General features: G+C 44.1%; 1 non-coding gene and 1 pseudogene across 1 annotated transcript; one reads left to right on the plus strand and one right to left on the minus strand.

Moving 5' to 3' along the window:
- Positions 1-217: 217 nt before the first annotated feature.
- Positions 218-336, minus strand: LOC115031437. The gene has a single exon (XR_003837062.1). It is a non-coding gene; the product is annotated as a small nucleolar RNA SNORA40 (small nucleolar RNA).
- A 12,509-nt stretch (positions 337-12,845) lies between these two features.
- LOC110297106 lies at positions 12,846-13,526 on the plus strand (annotated as a pseudogene).
- Positions 13,527-21,014: the final 7,488 nt, after the last annotated feature.

The following is a 21,014-nucleotide window of genomic DNA, read 5'->3' on the forward strand; positions in this document are numbered from 1 at the left end:
ATATTTCCGATGGTCTCAGGTGACCCCTGTGAAAGGGCCATTCCACCCCTAAAGGGGGTCCTGACCCACAGGTTGAGAACCACTGTTCTAGCACATGAGACTAGGAACACTTATCAAACACATCCGAGGTTTCTCAGTTCTTATGCATTTAAATCATCCGCGCTTGGAAACACCTCGTTGTCAGGACCATCATAGTTTTGAGCTGTCTTGAGTATGGTGTTCTTTGTCTCACATGTATTGAAACTCATCAGCGTTCTGGGTTGTAAAAAGAGGTTTTATTTTTGCACCTGTCTTCTATGCCTTTGTCCATAAGTTTATCAGAAACATACAAATGCTACATAAAACAGATTTATCACCTCTCAAACTAGCAGTAAGTGGGATATTAGAGAACTAAAGTATTGCTGGTAGAAAGCAAATAGGCTCCCTCCTGGCACTGCTCTGTGTGGCTCGAGAAAGAGGAATCCATTTTTGTCTACTTAACCTAAAGTCTATTTTCTGTGGCCATATTCTCTGTGACAGACTTCTAAGCTATTCACAGATGTCTTTTGACCTCGTAGTAGTCACGGCCAAATATAATCCCCTCCTCCTGGATGGAAGATGGACCATATGACAGTGGTGTTAGGGGCATGCTGTGACCAGCTAAAAATATTTATTACTTCCATTTTGATCACAGACCTTTTTATTGGTTTACTGATGCAAAGCGAACCTCAGAGACACTTCCAGCGGGTATCAATCACTATGGAGCCCAAAGCCTCAGTCTAACAAACTGAAAATTCACGAGGATGTGAATTTTGTCACCAAGAACATGAATAAGCTTGGAAGTGTACCCTTCCCCACTTGAGCCTCTATGGATGTCTTGATTCTTGTTAACACTGACCACAGCTTGAGGAGAAGACCTGAAGTAACTGCCCGAGATTCCTGACCCATAGAAGCTGGCAGAGTATGTGTGTGAAACTTTAGGCTGCCCCAATCAGGACTCACTGTGGCATATTGAGGCATAGTGAGTCCTAGGTGACACTGGGAAAACAGTCTAACTCTTTTGAGTCTGCCTAGAGTACGGTGGGAACAGAAGCTCTGTGTAACCAAAATGAATGAGAAAGAACGAGGTTTGGAGAGATGATGTCCAAAGTTCTACCTAACAAAAAAAGACTTGGCAGGTTCTGCTGAGAATGTGACAGCTCCTGGATTGGAAAGATGGCTCAGTCCTTGCTATGTGAGGTCCCCAGAATGCAAGTGTGAGCAGTGGCCTACCAATAATTCCATTCTCAAAGGGCAGAGACGGGGAATCCTGGGAGAATGCTGGCTAGCTGGCAAGGCTGGCCATATCAATGAAATCTGGGTTTGATTAAGAGGCCATGCTTCAGTGAGCAAGGTAGAAGGCAGAGGATGAATCGCAGTATCAACCGTAGCCCTCCACGTGTACGCATACACACATGAGTACCCACATACAAGTGCACACACACACACACACACATGGAAAGAAAAGAGAAAGCAAGCAAGTACTAGCTCTCGGGAACAGCTTTTTAAATGCAGGTTTATTCCTTTTTCCTTTCTCATTATCCCCTTTCCCTTTGTGAGAATATTCACGACTCAGCCTTAAATTCTAGCTTGCTTTTCAAGTGAAACACAGGAAGTCCACCTCAGCACTGAGGCTTCTGAGTGTTCTGAAGCAATTCTCTTCATCCTTTCTTGTTTTAAGCACAGCCTGACCTGTGGGTGTCTCCACGGACACGCGCAGGATGATGGGTACCTTCACTACCTTTGATGTGGAGAGTCACAGGTCCTGCTGTCTTCCAGTAGAGAAATGTGCATTTTATGAGCATGCCTCACCTGGCTCCAGTGGGACACCTGGCTTTCATCTAAAGGCAAGGCGCATGTGGCCTGGCCCCTGGCTGTGTTTCCCTTACTTCCTCTGCTTCCCCGGTGGAATGTCTCCATAAACCTACAGGTCATTTTCAGGAGCCTCTTTGTACTAAAATACTATGGATCTGCACTTGCCTTGCTTTTAGGAGAATCACACTTTTCTTCGCTGTGGACAGAGCATGGATGTTTAGACTGTAAACAATGTCTTTGAGGCTAAAATCATAAGCATTGTGAACTCCAAAAGATGATGTTCTGAAAGTTACCCACACTACATTTAACCTCCAAAGCAGGGGATGGAGAAACGTTCAGAGATTAAGAGCACTTGCTGCTCTTATAAAAGAGCAGAGCTTGTCTTCCAGCACCTACACTGGGTGACTCACAACTTCCTGCTGCTCCAGCTCCCGGGATCTGATACCCTTTTCTGGCCTCCATGGGCACTTGCACACATGTGCATTTACACACAGAGCCATGCATAGCTGCAGAACTGGTCTGAGGGAAGTAAGATATTCTGAAGATACACTTGTGTCAATATATCAGACTGTTGAAATAGTGAATGTCCCCTCCCCCAACCCCGAGATCCCAGAAATAAAAATTCTCCAAATAATTTCATGCGCAGAGGAAAACAGGGAGGGAACTTGTCTCTCACCCCGAAGGAGATTTCACAGCTTGTCAGATCACCTTACAGGATGAAACTAAGACCCAGGTAACGATGAGTCAGATGAGATGAGGCGCTGGTTGGTGGAATCACACCATGCTTCCAACTGCTTAGATAGATGTGCCTAGCCCTCCTTGGCTTTCTGTTTAAACTTTGATCTCAGGCCAGGACCCTAAAGTCTCGGGAGGGTTGCTGGACAGCTTTGCCCTGTCCTAATGTGGCCACATCAAATAGATCTTCCACTGATACTCTCTACTTTTAATTTGCCTCTTTTACTTGCTTTACTGAAATTGAAAGGATGGACCCAACTTGGGACATAGGCTGTGACTCCCCAAGTTTGATGATATAAGGACATAATTTAAAATAAACATTTAAAAGAAACGTTTGCTTTATTCCTTTATTGTACAGGAATCAGTCACATGCTTCCATCCTGGGGCTCTGTTGCTTTCGTACCCATGACAACCTCGCAACCATTAGCTCCAAAGAGTTAGCCAGAAGGAGAAAACCTGGCTTAGCAGAACAGATAAAATATGTGACTTTACTTATGTCTGGAATTTTTGGCTTTCTGCAATGGTTCATTGACCTATAAGCTTGTTCTTATGACAGACAGGACTACCAAGGAGACTCCTAAGGGTTAAATAAGCAAATAGAAATACTGCATTGCAGTATCTCCATTCTTAAGCAGAATGTAGGACAAATTATCTTTAAAAAACTATATACTCAAGGGGGGAAAGGTGGAGAGTATAAAACCCTATTTTATATCTCCATTTCTGTCCCTTTTTATTATATAACATTTCAGAGATTTTAATAGTTCACCCAGGCCTAGAAAGACAAATGTCACATGTTCTCATTTATATGTAGAACTTAGTACCAAATCTTTAGATTTGCATGTTTGAACATAAAGTACCTACAGAATACATAAAACTATAAAGGAACCATTGGTATGAACGTAGAAGATCTTAAGTGAGTGAGATAGTAGAATACAGGTAATACGAAGGGGGAGGTGACAATGGGGGTCAAGGATTTAATGAGGAGAAAGATGGGAGGGTGGGTGTGAGAAAGGATGGAGGAGAGATAACAGTAAGGATGTTTGAAAGGCCATGTAGAAATTACTATTATAAAGCGTCTTAAATGTCTACATTTCCATATGTATTACGCTCATACAGAGTTCAATCGGAACTATCCCACATAGGGATAATGGTTGTCCCAGAAGCCACAGGTTCCCAGATGAAGAGGCAATGCCAGCTGTGGGGCACCTCCCTTCCAGTTGTTAGTCATGGGTGCCCAAGGTCTGCCCCCTGAGCAATACAAGGTATTGGCATTGCTCCTGGCTGCCCACCAGAAATTAGTGGTAAGAGATTATTGCTGCAGACACCACACATCTTGGTCACAAGACATGGAGAAATCAAGTTGGTACTAACTTGAAAGCTTTCTCCCTGATGGCTAGCTTTCATAGATAGAACTGGAAGGTGCCATGTGGGAGCATGTGGTAGGATGCATAGAGAGCGGTGAATTGTAGTAATGACTGTCTTAGCAGGATATGTCCAAGGGTGCATTTGTGGCACAGATGCTATGTGGGTCACCAATCACTTTCCGATTGGATTTAAGGCTCACTCCATAGAAAGAAATGCATGCCTGGTTCTGTAAATACAGCCATGGGCTCAAAGGCCCCAGGGGCAAGTGTACCAGTATTATTTTGCTAAAAGGAGATAGTTTCACCCGGCTCTCAAATTTGTACATATTCAATACCCACAGATGAGTGCAGCTCCCAGACCTCACTAGGGAAGTTCCTTTACACAGCAGATGGTTAATAGAGAGATTTACAACTTGTCAAAGTTCAGAGCGTAAGTGTCAGTGGAGTGCTCAGTCACAGATGGGCTGTAGATACCATACAGCCTTCCCAAGGCTTAGGGACTGTCGTGGACGAGGGATGGAGAAAGTATCCTAGCCAGAGATCTGGGAACACCGAAGCAGAACAGTGTCTTCTGGATGCGATCGCTCTCTGTGCTCCTGAGTTCACAGCAGCTGTGGTTTAAGATCCAAGTCTGTCAACATTCCAGCCCAGAGTGGGGAAGGGCTGATGAGGCCCCGCCCCTAGTCGAGGAACCATTAAAAACTGACAGCTTCTGGGAAGACAGAGTCAGTTTGTGACCCCAGGTAGGCCAACCACACTCCAGTAAGAGTATATGGGTAGTACAAACTGGTGGGCTATTAAAAAATAAATAAAAAATAAATAAATGAAGACACTAATCCAGCTGGGAGAGGTTGGGAAGTTGAGGTGGATCCAGTCAGAGTTGGACTGAGGAGTCGGGGTGAATAGGATCATAAGCCATTGTATGCATGTGCAAAATTCTCAAATACATAATAAAATATTACACTTTTAAAAGCTTCCTTTAAGTCTCCCTGCAGGTCCTTCAAGGTATGGTTAATGTGTTAGCCAGCTGGAGCAGGAGCTTGAGCAGTGATCAATGGTGGCAGAAGAAACGTCCTTGGTACTGGTGAGAGGCAGCCAAACATCTCCTGTTGGTGATAAAGGCACTTCACTTCACATCCGAGGTCACTAGATGGAGTTCAACAGGAGGGAACTATGGGTGTTTGTGTGTTGGGCGTAGCTTGCCAACACTGAAGCTCTGCTTCCCACAGCTTCATTTGGTGGCCACCTCTGGTTTAAGGTTGAAAATTAAGCAAGGTTCTATATGGCATTTTATGAAAGTAGAAATTTTTCCGTTGGAAGGAGTCTCAGAGATGAGCTCAATCGAATTACCTCAGGCGTGGTTAAATGACTTCCGTGAGGTCAGAGCAGTGGAGGCCACTAAAGAAATGAATGAAAGAACTCAGCACCTTGTCCTGACCGCTCCTGGGACTGGGATAAAATGCTGGGCAGAAGGCAGCATCCCAGTGCACTCCTCTTACAGTCTTACTGCCTTACTGTATGTTTGTGCATGTGTGTATATGTGTGCGTGTATGTCTGTGTGTGTGGGGGGTAATAAAAATGTTCCATCTAGATCTGAGCACTCAAGCTCTAACTCTCAGCATTCTGACATTTATACATCTCTACATCGATTCCCATCCACTGGGAAAAGAAAAGCTCTGACCAAGGTTGAGAGCAGGTGAGGTCTATGAATACAAGCACACACAAATATTTAGAAGACATTTTGATCCCACAAAGACCTGCACAAGACCAAGCCAACCAAGGTTCCAGCATAGGTGATGAAGGTGTTTTCTAGAGCCCACCCCTTACTGAGGAGCTGTTGGCACTTGACAGCTGCTGGGGACGGGAGACTCGTCCTTCCTTGATGACATCCCCACTGGTAGACTTCCCGTGCTCCAGGGGGTTGTCCCACATCCATGCACACACAGGTAGCACTACTTTAACTTTGTAGGTTAAAAAAAAAAAGACGTGAAGTTGACATGCTGAAGGAATATGGGGGAGTGGAGGTGGGAAGTGGGGCGAAGACCATGCTTTATTTTGTATGTGTAGGAAATTCTCAGAATCAAGGAAATTATAATTTAAAAAGAATGTAGTGTAAAGAAGCTGGTTAGAAAGATACGGTACATTCAGTGGTGGAAGGATTGTGGTACCTCTGGCTATTGATAGGTTAGGAGACCTCCTTCGGAGCCTCAGCAAAACACATGAAAATCCACAGCATCAAAAACGGAGGCTCACAGTCACTTCATTACTATGCTTAGGGAAGAGTTTCCATTGGCTTGTAAAGACCATGGAGCTGAGCTCAGGACAAGAGATGTGAAAGCCCAATGGGCTTGCCAGCAGCATAAAACAAATCTGCCATCAAATCAAATCAAATCAAATCAGAAGGTGAGCTTTCTTGTTCCTTGTGGTTGCCTGCCTCACAGACGATAGGACTGTCGTCATGGAGAATCACCTTTGCTTGTATACAGCGATATGATGCTTTGCCATGAGTTCAGTTGCAGCGTGGCCAACTGGCCTCCAAAACTGTAGGCCAACAGCAGCCTTTTTCCTCTGCTCCTCATTTAAGAGTATTAACACAGGAACCCCTCTTTTCTGATTTCATTTAACATTAATAACCTAACAACAACTGCATCTGATACCAGCAACATATGAATTTAGAAATTAAGTTTTCAACACATAAGATTCTGGGGATACATGCAAAACAACAGCAACAACAACAACAGAATTTATCTGTACCTGATCTTAGAAGGACATTGCAGAACCAGGGATGGTCCTCACTAGGCAGAGATGCCACATGCTTAGACCAGCCACCACAATACACAGCAAGACAGTGACTGAAAAGACACTGATTGATGTGTGTAAGCCTAATAAGTTTATTTAGAATCGCTCTGGTTTTTACTACAGTATTAGAAAATTATTTGACAGTATTTACTCTGTCTGAACATCTGTGCATCCAATTATTCAGCAAATTGAATTCAGTCTTACACCCAACCAAAATGTATATGTGTTTGTTTACATGAAACCTGGGCAAGGAGCAATCAGAGTGCTCATATGAAGCCCAAACTGGAAACAACTAGATGTCCATCCATCATAACTATCGATGTGCAAGTGAAGTCTTGAGCAAGTGAAACTTAGAGATACTGTGTATTGTTTGACCTGAGCTGTCCATGCCAAGAACCAAGGAACTGGGCCCATGGGAATTTGGCAAAGCCTTTTTCCTCATGGGTCAGACTTGGAATTGACGAAGCTTTCTTTCTTTGGTCCAAGTATGAGCATTTAGTAATGAATGATCAGGATGTGCAAAAACTAGCAACTGCAGCTCCCTCCTCTTGGATATTTCAACCTGAGACTGCTCACCTACAGAAACCTACTGAGACTAGCTAAAGTGCAGAAGTTCTCAGTCACAACAGTAATTGGTGAGGTTCCATAAGAGTATGCACAGCCCACCTGACCCTAGCTTTGTCTGTATCTGTGTCTGCATCAATCCTTCCTCCATTCCTTTATAGCCCCCATCAAATTTCTGGATCTAACCTGCACAAGCCATGGCAATGTACTGTGGTACATTCAGTGAAATGAGTTTCCATTCAGAAAGAAGATGGTGTGCTATTTCTCCACAGAAGCACATGCATAGCTACTGTAGGCACAAGGTATGGAAAAAGTCTAACCAAAGCAGAGCAAGCCCAAGGAGTTCATTTGTCAGATAGAATAACTGGGCTATGATGTTAGAGGGTGACTTAGTTTCTCTTTGGAGCAGAGTTTTGCTGAGAAGGGGGCCTGGGAACCCTCTGCAGTGTTGGTGATTTTCCATTTCTGGATCAAGGATCTAGCTACCTTAGGTGTTCACTCTTGTTTCTATATGTATGTTACACTTCTCTCCAGTGCTTTTTAATTTAAAACTAATTATTCCCTAGGAACCTGCAAGCCACTCTAGCCAGAAAAGCTAACTGCAGAAGCACCTAAAGAAATGTCCAAAGTCCTTAATGATCAGAGAAATGCAAATCAAAACGACCCTGAGATTCCACCTTACACCAATCAAAATGGCTAAGATCAAAACTTCAGGTGACAGCAGATGCTGGAGAGGATTTGGAGAAAGAGGAACACTCCTCCATTGCTGGTGGGATTGCAAACTGGTACAACCACTCTGGAAATCAATCTGGAGGTTCCTCAGAAAACTGAAAATAGATCTACCTGAAGACCCAGCTATACCACTCTTGGAAATATACCCAAAAGATGCCCCACCATGCCACAGTGACATGTGTTCCACAATGTTCATAGTGGCCTTGTTTGTGATATCCAGAAGCTGGAAACAACCTAAATGTCTCATGACAAAAGAATGGATACAGAAAATGTGTTCATTTACACAATGGAATACTACTCAGCTATTAAGAATGAGGACATCCTGAGTTTTGCAGGCAAATGGATGGAACTAGAAAATATATCATCCTGAGTGAGGTAACTTAGACCCAAAAGGACATGCATGGTATGTACTCACTAATAAGTGGATATGAGCCAGAAGAAGAAGGAGGAGGAGGAGGAGGAGGAGGAGAAGAAAGAAAGAAAGAAAGAAAGAAAAGGAAAGGAAAGGAAAGGAAAGGAAAGGAAAGGAAAGGAAAGGAAAGGAAAGGAAAGGAAAGGAAAGGAAAGAAAAGAAAATAGAAAAAAGTACAGAATACCCAAGATACACTCCACATAACTCTAAAAGGTCAGCAAGCTGAAGTGCTCAAATGAGGATGTCTCAGTCCCACTTGGGAGGGAGAAGAAAGCAATCACAAGTGGGAAGGGAGGGAGGGACCTGGGAGGAAAAGTGAACAGGGTGGGGAAGTGATGGGGGAGGGGAACCTGATCTGGTTTGGGGTGAGGGAAAATAACTGAAGTCCTGAGGGCCAGCAGAAAGAATGGAAACAGGCAACCTCTGGAGATAGGAGGTTGGGGGGACCATCCAGAATGAACCAGAGACCTGGGAGGTGAGAGACTTAAATGAAATGCCCAACAGTAGGGCTAGGGAACTTATAAAGCTCACCTACAGCAGGAAGGAGAGGGCATCAAATGAGGGAGGGGGGGCATCCCACAGTCACAACTCTGATCCATAATTGCTCCTGTCTGAAAGAATTACAGGGATGGAAATGGAGAGGAGCCTGAGGAAAAGAAGGTCCAACAACAGGCCCAAAGTGGGATCCAGCTCAAGGGGAGGTCACAAGGCCTGACACTATTACTGAGGCTATGGAGCACTCACAAAAAGGCACCTAGCATGACCATATTCTGAAAGACCCAACTAGTAGCTGAAAGAGTCAGATGCAGATATTCGCACCAAACTAATGGACAGAAGCCGCTGACCCCTGTTGTTGAATTAGGGAAGGCTGAAAGAAGCTGAGGAGAAGGGCGACCCTGTAGGAGGACCAGCAGCCTTAATTAATCTGGATCCCTGAGATCTCTCAAATACTGGACTACCAAATGGGCAGCATGTACCAGTTGATATGAGGCCCCAAACAAATATACATTAGAGGACTGCTGGGTCTGTGTTCATTCAGAGATGATGTACCTAACCCTCAAAAGACTCCCTAGGAAGTTTAGAGGTCAGATGGGGTAGGGGGTAGGGACATCCTCGTGGAGACGTGGGGTGAGGAGGAGGTATGGGATGTGGAACAGTTGGAGGATAGACAGGGATGGGGAAATAAAATATGGAGTGTAAAAAAAAAAGATAAATTAATTAATTAATTTAAAAAAGAAAAACTCTATTTAAATTAACTAAAAGGGGGAGAAAGATTATCCAAATTAACAAAATCAAAAATGAAAAGGGACACATAATAGACACATAGGAAATCCAGAGAAACACATAAGGAAATACTTTAAAACCTGTATTCCACAAAACTGAAAAACCTACAGGAAATGCATAAATTTCTCAATACATACTACTTACCAGAATAAAGTCAAGATCAGATAAGCGATTTAACAGACCTATAACACTTAATAAAATAGAAGTGGTAAATAAAACTCCCAGGCAAAACAAAGTCTAGGGCCAGGTAGATTTAGCAGAAATTTCTACCAGACCTTCAAAGAAGCATTAATGCCAATACTCTTCAAATTATTTCACAAAATATAAACAGAAGGAGCATTGCCCAAATCCTTTTACAAGGCCAGTTACCAAAACTACATAAATTCCAGGAAAAGAAAGAGAATTACAGACAAATTTCCCTTATGATCACAGAGGCAAAAATTCTCAATAAAATACTTGCAAACTGAATCTAGGAACACAGCAAAAAGATCACCCACCATGGTTGAGTAGGAGTCCGGAGACTCAGGCATGCTTCAGCAGGTCATTCAGCAAAAATCAATCTATAGATTCAATGTAATCCCAATCAAAATTTCCAGTATAAATTTTCACAATTCTTGAATAAACAAATCTCAGCTGTATATGGAAACACAAAAACCCAGTATATCTAAACCAATCCTGAACAATTAAAGGAACCGCTGGAGGCATCACCATTCCAGATTTCAAGCTGTACTACCGAGCAAAAGTAAAAAGCAAAAACAAACAAAATGGAACAAAAAATCCAGTATGGTATTGACATAAAATCAGACATGTTGATCAATGGAAACGAATTGAAGACCCATACATAAATCCACATACCTGTAGACTCCTGGCTTTTGATAAAGAAACCAGAAACACATACTGGAAAAAAGATGGCATCTTCAACAATTGGTGCCAGTCAAACTGGATGGTTTATGTAGAAGATTGCAAATAGATTCACACCCATCACCTACACAAGACTCAACTCGGAATGGACCAACGACCTCAACAGAACACTGGACATACTGAACCTGATAAAAGAGAGTGGGGAATAGCCTTGATTTCATCGGCACAGGAGCCTTCTTGAACAAAACACCGTTAGTGCAGGGCACTAAGATAAAACATTTTTTGAAAAATGGGACCTCAGGGAAGTGAGAATATTCTACATGGCAAGGGACACGATCATTCTGGCAAAGTGTCAGCCTATAGAATGAAAAAAAGATTTTTACCAACTATACATCTGATAAAGGGCTAATATCCAAAATGTCTAAAGAATTAAAAAACAAAAACTTAGATATCAAGAAAACAAACAATTCCATTTTAAAATCGGGCAAAGATCTAAACAGAACCCACAAAAAGAGGAAATTCAAGTAGCTGAGAAACACTTTAAAACTACTCAACATCCTTAGCCATCAGGAAACGCACATCAAGACTACTTTGTGATTTCATCTTATGCCACTCAGAAGTGGCCAAGATCAATAAGACAAGTGACAACTCATGTGGGTGAGCATGCAGAATAAGGGGACACTCATCCACTGCTGGTGGGAGTGCAGACTTATAAGCCATGTTGGAAATCAGTGCGGCAGTTCTTCGAAAAGATGGGAATCAATCTACCTTAGGATCCAGCTATGCCACTCTTGGGCACACACCCAAAGGATGCTTCATGCTACTGTAGAGTCACTTGCTCAACCGTGTTCATTGCTGTTGTACAGAAACTGAAAACAACACAGATGTCCTTCAACAGAAGAATGGACATTAACAAAATGGAGTATTACTCAGCTGTTAAAAACAATGACATCATGAATTTGCAGGCAAATGGATGGGACTAGAAGAAATCCTGAGTGAGGTAATCCAGACCCTGAAAGACAAATATGGCATGAATTCTCTTATATGTAGACATTAGTTCTTAAGTCAGTGATAGCCAAGCTACAGTCCATAAGCTCACAGAGGTTTAGTATGGAGTAAGGAACCAGGGAGGACAGAACCCATTAGGAAAGAGAAATAGAAAAGATAGTTAGGGATGGGTTTGGGGCTAGAATGGAAGGATCAGCTGGGGAGATGGAGGGAAGATGGGAACAAGGAAGGAACTATAGGGAGAGACAGCTAAAATGAAGGGTCATTTGGGGAGCACTGTGGAAACTAATGCAATAGAAGATTCCTAAAATATATACATGTAGGAAGGTGATCTAAATTAAATCATCCGATAACAGGAGCATCAGAAAGTCACATGAACACCTCTGGAGACAAATGGAAGCTTCCAAAACCAGGATTAGGCTACATCAAATTGAGATATTAGCCAAAAGGGCCTCATTGGGAATCCCCAACAAGTCAGGCTGTTGATAAGTCAGTTCGTTGCTCTCCACAAACTGACAGCCCCTTTACTGAAGGGCTGTCTACACCGAGATCATAAAAGCTCATTAAATATAGAGAGCACGGAGCTGGTACTTCCTAGAGCTTTCAGCCCTACATCCTAGTATCTTTGAGATAGAAAGGTACACTGTAGGCTACCAAGAGAGAAATGCAAACACCAACCCATCCACAAACGCTATGATCTACAGTGGTGTCTTGCCTGCAAGATGGGCTAGGGCAGTGGTGGCTCAAACCTTGTGGGGGTAACCAACCAACATCTGATTTGACGTAAGGCCCAGTCCACAAACTAGAACCCAGACCCAACACTGCTTGGGTGATCAAAATCCTAAGACTATATAGCTCAGGGACATAGGGGAAAAACTGAATGTAAGCAATGTTTGCTGGAAAATGTACTGTAAAATTAGTAACGGTGGCAACCACCGTATCAGGAAGAACAATTTCATGGCATGCAGCACTGTGAGAATCAAAGAGAGCCTCTTTATATCAATAAAAGCCTAGTGTACCATGTAGGCCACCAGCTGACCCATGTCTCAGGTAAGCTACCATCAAATTACCTTACATAAAAGATTTGAAAGAGAAAAATGCTTACCATGTAGGGTACATATTGAATTACATGCCACATAAATGTACCATTATAGACACAGATGCAATGACCTCTGATGTAGAGGCAGAGACCATAAAAGCTTAGATAAACCCTTCTTTAAAAAAAAATTGTGTGTCTCCTCCAGCTAAGCAAAATGCCCAAAGGAAAGAAGGCCAAGGGGAAGAAGGTGGCCCTGGCCCACACCGTTGTGAAGAAACAGGAGGCCAAAAAGGTGGTCAATCCTTTGTTTGAGAAAAGGCCCAGGACCTTCAGCATTGGGCACGACATCCAGTCCCAAAGAGATCTCACATGCTTCCTCAAGTGCTCAGCTACATCAGGCTGTAGCAGCAAAAACCCACCCTCTATAAGTGGCTCAAAGCACCTCCTGCCATTCACCCAGGCCCTGGACAGGCAAGCAGCTACCCAGCTGCTTAAGCTTGCCCACAAGTAAAGGCCAGAGACAAAGCAAGGGAAGAAGCAAAGGCTGCTGGCCCATGCTGAGAAGAAAGCTGCTGGCAAAGGGGACGTCCCAACAAAGAGACCACCTGTCCTCCGAGCAGGAGTCAACACAGTCATCACCTTGGTGGAGAACAAGAAGGCTCCACTGGTGGTGATTGCCCATGATGTAGACCCCATTGGGCTGGTAGTTTTCCTGCCTGCCCTGTGTCAAAAGATGGGGATGCCTTACTGCATCATCAAGGGAAAGGCCAGGCCAGGGCGCCTGTTCCACAGGAAGACATGCACCACTGTTGCCTTCACACAGGTTAACTCAGAAAACAAGGGTGCTTTGGCTAAGCTGGTGGAAGCTATTGGGACCAATTATAATAACCGATAAGATGAGATCCACAGCCACTGGGGAGGCAATGTCCTAAGTCTGTGGCTCGCATTGCCAAGCTGGAAAAGGCAAAGGCTAAAAAATCTCGCCACTAAGCTGGGCTAAATGCTGAGTTTTCTGTACATAAATATAATTACAAAATTATCTTGAAAAAAGAAAAGAAAAATTGCATGATTTCCACCTTTTGTCAGAAGTCCCATAGCCAAATGTAGCATTGCTCCTTGTAAATTAACCAGTGGCTTAATAGCAGATCGAGTTTATGGACCTTTTCCAGAGACGTGACAATCCTTCCTTGCTGCATATGATACATTGGGGATGTCAGAATTCACAGTGGAGGTATAGGTGTCTCAGATGAGCCAAAGAGGGATGAGATGGCCCTGAGGTTGTGGCAGTGCTGACTCCTGACAAGGCCGTCCCTGATCTTGGTTGATGTAAATGTGTACAAGTTTAAGTCCTGCGGGGCCGTGGTCATCTGCTCATGCCCAACCCAGCAGGACTGAATTCCTATGGAGAGTCTCTGGTCTCTGAGCCTCAGCCTCCCACTCCCCCACCCACCTAGTGTCAGAATCTTCCTGGGTCCATCACCTCTCTCCCCTCCCATGGGTAGGAAAACTGGGGAGACTCAGAGAACAACAGTGTCTATGTTTGTGTGGGCACCTAGCCTAATTTTCTTGTGCTGTCTGGGAAAGGAAATCTGGAAGGTTCCACCTACACAAATTCACAACTTTGTTTATTTTCCTTTCAAGTCTCCTTCTGAGGCCAAGAGTTGGTAAGATGAATAGCCCATTTACTGCCCTGGGTTAGGACATCGTAGTCTGTCATTACGCAATGTGTTTTGATGTGTGAACTTGGGTGCTAAGTGAAAGTGCTCCAAACAGGGGTGGGGACGTGGGGTGGGAGGTGACACAAACAACCACGGGGAATGAACCGCCTGGTTTGAAGACTGACTTAAAAGGTGACAAGGTCATAGCAGACTGTGCCCTGTGTCTCAACGGGCAAAGACTGAGAAAATAACAACGTTGGGACAAAGGAAGAAACGCCAGGATGCCCTTGACAAAGGAGATGATGTGACCCAGTTGGGGTCTCACATCGGACCTTAGCTGTGATAAAGACCATATCCAAAGCAATTATAGGAGCGTTATCTCATCCCACAGCTCCCAGGTTAACTTCCTCCCTGAGGAACTGAAACAGAAGCCATGAAGGAATTAGTTTGCAACTCCTGGCTTGCTCCTCTTGCTTTCTTTTACATCCCAGGACCCCCTGCCCAGGGGTGGCACCACACACACACACACACACACACACACACACTCAAATATAGGGGCTGACTCCTTCCACATCAATCATCAGTTAAGAAAATGCCCCCCAGACACTTGCCTCCAGGCCAATGTGATGGGGGTGAGATTTCTCTATTTCAGCTCCTCTCTTAACTGACTCTAAGTTTATGCCAAGTTGACAAAAACAACCAGCACACTTGGGGTCTTTGCTAGTCAAAGACAGATTAGAATATACAAGGACCAAGTGGAGGGGGTCAGACGGTGTTGCCGGTGTTGCCACGTGTAGTGATACCATTGTTGCAAATGTGTATAATAGAGCCAGCCTGCCCAGGGGCCGCTCTAAGAGAACAAAATCTGAATTCCCATTGTCTGTGTGGGGAAGGGACAGAACTGTATTATTAAACACAAGAGAGGCAGGGAAGAGGCCAGGAGACCCAGTCGTTGGAGCTCAGCCTAAAAGAGAAGTGGAGATTGGGGTGGGGTTGGAGGAGAGGTGGGGATCACTACAGGGCAGTAACACGGATGAGGCTTATTGGCTGTTAGGAGCTGGCGGCTGAGACCTTCATTTGCTAGCACCCGTTCCCTTCCATCTGTCTTGCTCTTCCAGGGCAGAATGAGCATCTCATGTTAACCAGATATCAGCCAACCATGGCCCCTGTCCCTTTCTTCTTAGTAGCCTAGTAGAGATTGTCCTTCTTAGCAACCAATCCACTCGTGCCTTTTGGAACTTTGCGACTCCTGTAATTCATTGTTTCTTCTCTGTTTCACTATTGGTAAATTCCAAAGCAAATCTCTGATTCACCCTTGTCAAGTTGAGGTTTTATTAGAGCCCTGTATGAACTTGTCATGTTTGGTTTGTGCTTCAACCTGTTCTGACCTGGCCTTATCGCTCTCAGCCATTTTCATTTTATGCAATTTCTTGTACTACTTGGAGCTTTATGTATTTTGACACAAAGAACTGTTGTTAATAAATGGTATCTGAGTGGCTTTTGATAAATGTGCTCTATAAAACATGGCTTGCGTTCCAGTATCAGCTTTGTAATTCACAGAAGGGCTTCCATCGACAACATCAACAATTGTAGAAATAACGAAATGGGAGCCTGGGGCCTCCAAGTTCTCGTTCTGGCAGTTGCTCAGCTTCTAGCAGGCAGCAGGCTACTGAGCTCTGTGTTCAAGCAAGCACCTCCAGGTCCCTAATTCAGGGAATTGTTGTAAATTCTACCGAAACTTTTTAAAATGTGCATTTTAGATGACCACGGGGCTGTAATGTTGAAAGTGATTTAAAGTCCTAAATCACAGAATACACTGTAGCATCTCCTAACCTGTTTATCACACACACACACACACACACACACACACACACACACCACACACACCACACACACCGGGCATAGTCCTTTAAGATGGGCACATGTTTGTCTTCCTTTTGCACTTTTATTTTGCTTAACTACAAAGGAAAAGCAAATTTATGCTGGAAAATGAATGGATGATAAAAGCAAAAGAAAAGGAGTCAGTTCTCCTGACATCTTCATGTCAGTGATATTACCAGTTTGGCATCTAGTCTTCTGGAAATTCCTATGTGCATGCAAACACGAACGGCTGTGTGCACAAGAGTCTGCTAAGCACACCACAAAGCGGGGCTTTCTGTTTTAAATGAACCATATGAGTATGCCCCAGTTATTTGCCCCATTACCCATCCAGCCCACATTTTCCATGTTTGTTCCCATCGTTATAAGAGCAGGGAGCAGCCTGGGGCTTTGGGCTCCTGGCTCAGTACAGTACTGCCAATTTGGTGTGCCTGAGTCCCACAGTCCAAAGTGACTCCTGCCATACCAGGTGAGTGGATGAGAATTCACTCACACCTTCATGGACAGCGGTGGACTAATGAAGGCAAGAATGATTTAACTTTACTGGTAGCTTCGGGTCTCAACAAGGCTATTATGTGCACTTGACAACTCTCAGAGACCCAGAAAGGGCTTGCTTTTTTTTTTTTTCCTTACCACATTAAATTTGGGTTAAATATGTAAATACCCACAATGGCCACCAGAGGGCGACAACCTCTCAGCAGGATTGAGTAGAGGTCCTCTAGCCCTGTTGACAAGGGCTTGATTCCTGACTTGAATGTGTGCAGGCTCGCATTGACTGGTATTTTAAATAAGTAAATAAATCCAACATAAATGTCAAAAGAGACATGAAGGTAAATACTTTCAATGGTTTTCTAAACAAAGAGTTGTAGAAACCACAGTATAGTCAGATGACAGATAAGAGATAGGTAGGCAGATTTATCAATTGGCTGACTCAGGGTCAGGGCCTTGCATGTAGCCCAGAATGGCCTTGAATTCACAATGTCTCTACTCCCTCAAGCACAAACCAAGATTACAGGCTTGTATCACCATGACTTGTTGTTAGTTTTGTGGTTATTCACAGCCTAATTCTTTCTAAAATATAAATTAAAAGACAGAACTCCACTTTTTGCTGGGATGGTCTCCCAGGCCTTGCTCTGGAAGCCCATTCCACCACAGTGCCTCTGCTCAGAATTGCTTTCTTGCTTCCAGCATAGGCAGACAACCTAAGTCTAGCTTTTAAATTCGTCTCTTATTTTTGAGAATTTCAAGTGTATACAGTGATCAGATATACTCCGTCCAGCTCCCTGTAAGAAGCTGTGGATGATGTCACCACACACTTTGGCTCTAAGGACATAGAGAAATCAATCGCACACTAACTGGAGCACTTCCTCCTTGCTGGCTCTTTTTCATAAGTGCCCGGATGGTCTGTGCAGGCACCTGGTGGGAAAAAATAAAGGTCTTCTTAGTGCTGGACCTCGCATCCTGCCATTCTGAGCGGCCAGGCAATATCTGCCCACTTCTGCCATAGGGGCATGGCTGTTTTCGGGTAATAAGCCACTTTGGTTAGTTTTGAACTCTGTTCTGTTGGAGGAAATGTCATGCCAGGTACTAGAACCTGGTCAAAAGCCCATGGCCTGGGAGAGCATGTGCTATTTTTACTAAATGATTATGCTGTTACATTGTATAATTCTAAATATTTCTTTACATCTATATTTACCAGGACTTCTCTCAAGCTTGGTTAATGAAGCTTCCCTTGGCTGTGGGCAACAGTCAGTGGCGTGATGCAGAACTAGACAAAGTGACTGACTGCTGGGCCCTAAACAGGACATCTCTATTAACCACACCAACGGCACCAATTGCACTGTGAAGGCTCCAGGCAACACTGTGGGAAGGGAGGCAAGGAGAACAGAAGAGCCAGAGGCTCTGGAGAGGACAGGCGCTGTGAGATGCTGTCCTTTGGGAGTGACATGAGCTCATGGATGGTGTGGTTATCTGCACAATAGAAAGCCAGAAAGAATTCAGGCATGGATGGGCAAGATGGCTTCCAAGCCCCACCCCTTCATCAGGAACGTCCATCAGCTGACAGATGCTGGGGGAGAAAAAACATTCTCTTCTGAAGATGAGGCCACTGGTGGGTTTCCCATGCCCTAGCAGATGGCCCCGCACCCATGCACTTTATAAAAAGTAATCGCATTTAAAAAGTGTATTAAAAATAGTTTCTCCCCAACCAGTTATTTGTGAATTCAGGGTGTGTATGTTTACCTAAGGGATTAGAAAGGACATCTTCAAAGAATTAGGTCTTCTTATCTATTGCCAACATTGAGACAGACTATCAATGTTTAAGTTTTTGGCCACTCACAGAAGTTCTAGCATGCACATGTCAGGTATGAATGGGTACTTCCAATAATGCCCATAAACCCAGTGGGAGGGAGTCCATTGCATTTCATTCAACTAGGATCATCTCCACATATTTTGTAGATGAGTGTATTTAAAAAAAAAAAAAACACTTTTTGTCTAAGCAAGAGTAGACTTTCTGATGATTATGAATCCTGCAACATTAAAAATTCAAAAAAGAAGGGGGGCGTGGTAGTAAAAAGATCTCTGAAATCCTAGCATTCGAAAGGCTGCGGCAAGACAATTTTGAGTCCAAGGAAACACAGTGAGACTCTGTATCAAAAAACAAAGGTCTAAGATACCATTCAGATGTGGTGTGTTCCCTGGCTTCCCCGGGGCCTGATTCTGACCACTGATAATCCACAGGCCAGAGAACAGTGATGCGCAATATGCCGTAAATCCACAAGGTGGCGATATTTTATCGCACTTAGAGAAACGCTTCCCTTCTTTGGCTTCCTTTACCTTTAAATGTATGAGGACCCCAAACCTGTGGTTTCCCCAGTATTAACCTAGTTTGAATGCGATAAGCCAAAAGAGTTGAATATTTAGGATTAGTGTCTATACCTGGCAACGCCAAAGTGCAAGCCTATAGAGTAGGAAGGAGCTACTGCCGAGAGGCAGGCTTTTGAGACGCCACACTTAAAGTATCCCTAACATTGAGACTCCTGAAGTCTTTCTCGGCGATGTTAGGCACCTTTGGACATACAGTGTCTCTACCTCTGTTAGTATATCTACCCAGGACCCAGTGAAGCAGGTGAGGATGGGTTTCCTTAGCATTCCGATGCACGGAGCCATGTGTATGCACCCACACCTCACCAAGGCTTGTGAGAAAGTCTCACGACCGTGGGTACCTTACCCAGCCATGCTGCAAGTCTGGCCTTTGAGCTCTCCCACACAGTGAAATGATAAGGTGTTCACTCATCCTCCAGTGACCAGAGCAGTCAACGTCTAAGGGGAGGACCACAAGGAAGTCTGCTATCACGGTCACCACCACACAATCCCTAAGGCACCCTTCTTCCGTCACAGGATCGTAAGACGGTTTATTACCTGTGCCCTTCAGCTACGGAGCTGAAGTCTACAGTGCGCACATAGTCTCTGACGATACAGAAACTGCAGAAAGCAAACTCCCATGCTCTCACTTGTTATTCCTAGGGAAGGCGATGGATAATATAATTACATTGTGATGGATTGAATCTGACAGGCAGCAGAAAAGGCAAGCCAGAGAACATGAACGAGGGAATGGGTTTTTCAATGATATTCCATGTCTCTTACAGTCGGGGTTGGAAGGGGGTAGGGCAAGTGTAAAGTCACACAAAACTTGCATTACAAACTTTATCCGTTTCTCTTTGAGGCAAAGAAAGGTTCCTTGTGTGCTGGCTTGGTGTGAGGCATCTCACCACCAGTTTTATTTTATACACCTGATCTCTTTTAATTACCCTTGCTGTTTGGATGAAAAAAAAAATGTATACAGCGTTCCAGAGATGAAGTACTTCAGGTTCATACAACTGTCCATCCTGAGCTTCAAGTCCATACTCAGCAGTTGTATGGCCCCAGTTAAAACCAGATCTAGCCAAGGCCACACACGCTGCTGTGCTCACCCTCTAGGGTGTGTTCTGTGATGATGGTCAGTCCCCGGCTGGCGGTACCCTGAGTAGGTACCGCCTGAGACAAGAAGCAGAATCCCAAGCAGCAAGTGAAGCTATAACTTCCTGACTCTCCCTCAGCACAAGCCTGTGGGCTGGAGAAGGGACCATGGACTCCTGGCCAGGAAAGGAAGCCAGAGTTCCACCCGAAAGGATTCCTGGGGCTAGAGAGACAGTTCCATGGTTAAGATCGTTGGCTGCTCTTGCAGAGAACCTGGGTTCAATGCCAACACCCACATAATGGCTCACCACCATCTGTAACTTCAGTTCCAGGGGAATCTGGCCTTCAGGGCCCCCGACATGCTTGTGGTATATAAACACACATCCAGGCAAAACACTCAGACACATGAAATATATTTTTTAAGGCAGGGAATTCTAATCAGATAGTTTTGGTGAAAACCCTAAAGAGATATTCAGGAGAGACAGGATCCAAATCTCCAAGGGCCCAGGAGCTTTTGGGGGTTCACTTTGTTTTTCTTTTTCTTTTTTTTTTTTTGGTTTTTGGTTTTTGAGACAGGGTTTCTCTGTGTAGCCCTGGCTGTCCTGGAACTCACTTTGTAGACCAGGCTGGCTTCAAACTCAGAAATCCACCTGCCTCTGCCTCCCAAGTGCTGGGATTAAAGGCCTGTGCCACCACATCTGGCTTTGGGGTCCACTTTTCATTTTAAATTAATATTCACATATTGATGATGTAATGAATGAATAATACATGTGCATTTGCAAGTGAGCTCTTTAAGTCATTTGAGCTTCAGACTTCACAGACTGAGTCTGTCTAACCAGTGTCTTTACCGCCTGTTAAATATTTTGCCCTCGGTGCTGAGAAGGCTGTAA

The sequence above is a fragment of the Mus caroli genome, chromosome 6 (assembly GCF_900094665.2).
Source record: "Mus caroli chromosome 6, CAROLI_EIJ_v1.1, whole genome shotgun sequence".
Lineage (NCBI taxonomy): Eukaryota > Metazoa > Chordata > Mammalia > Rodentia > Muridae > Mus > Mus caroli.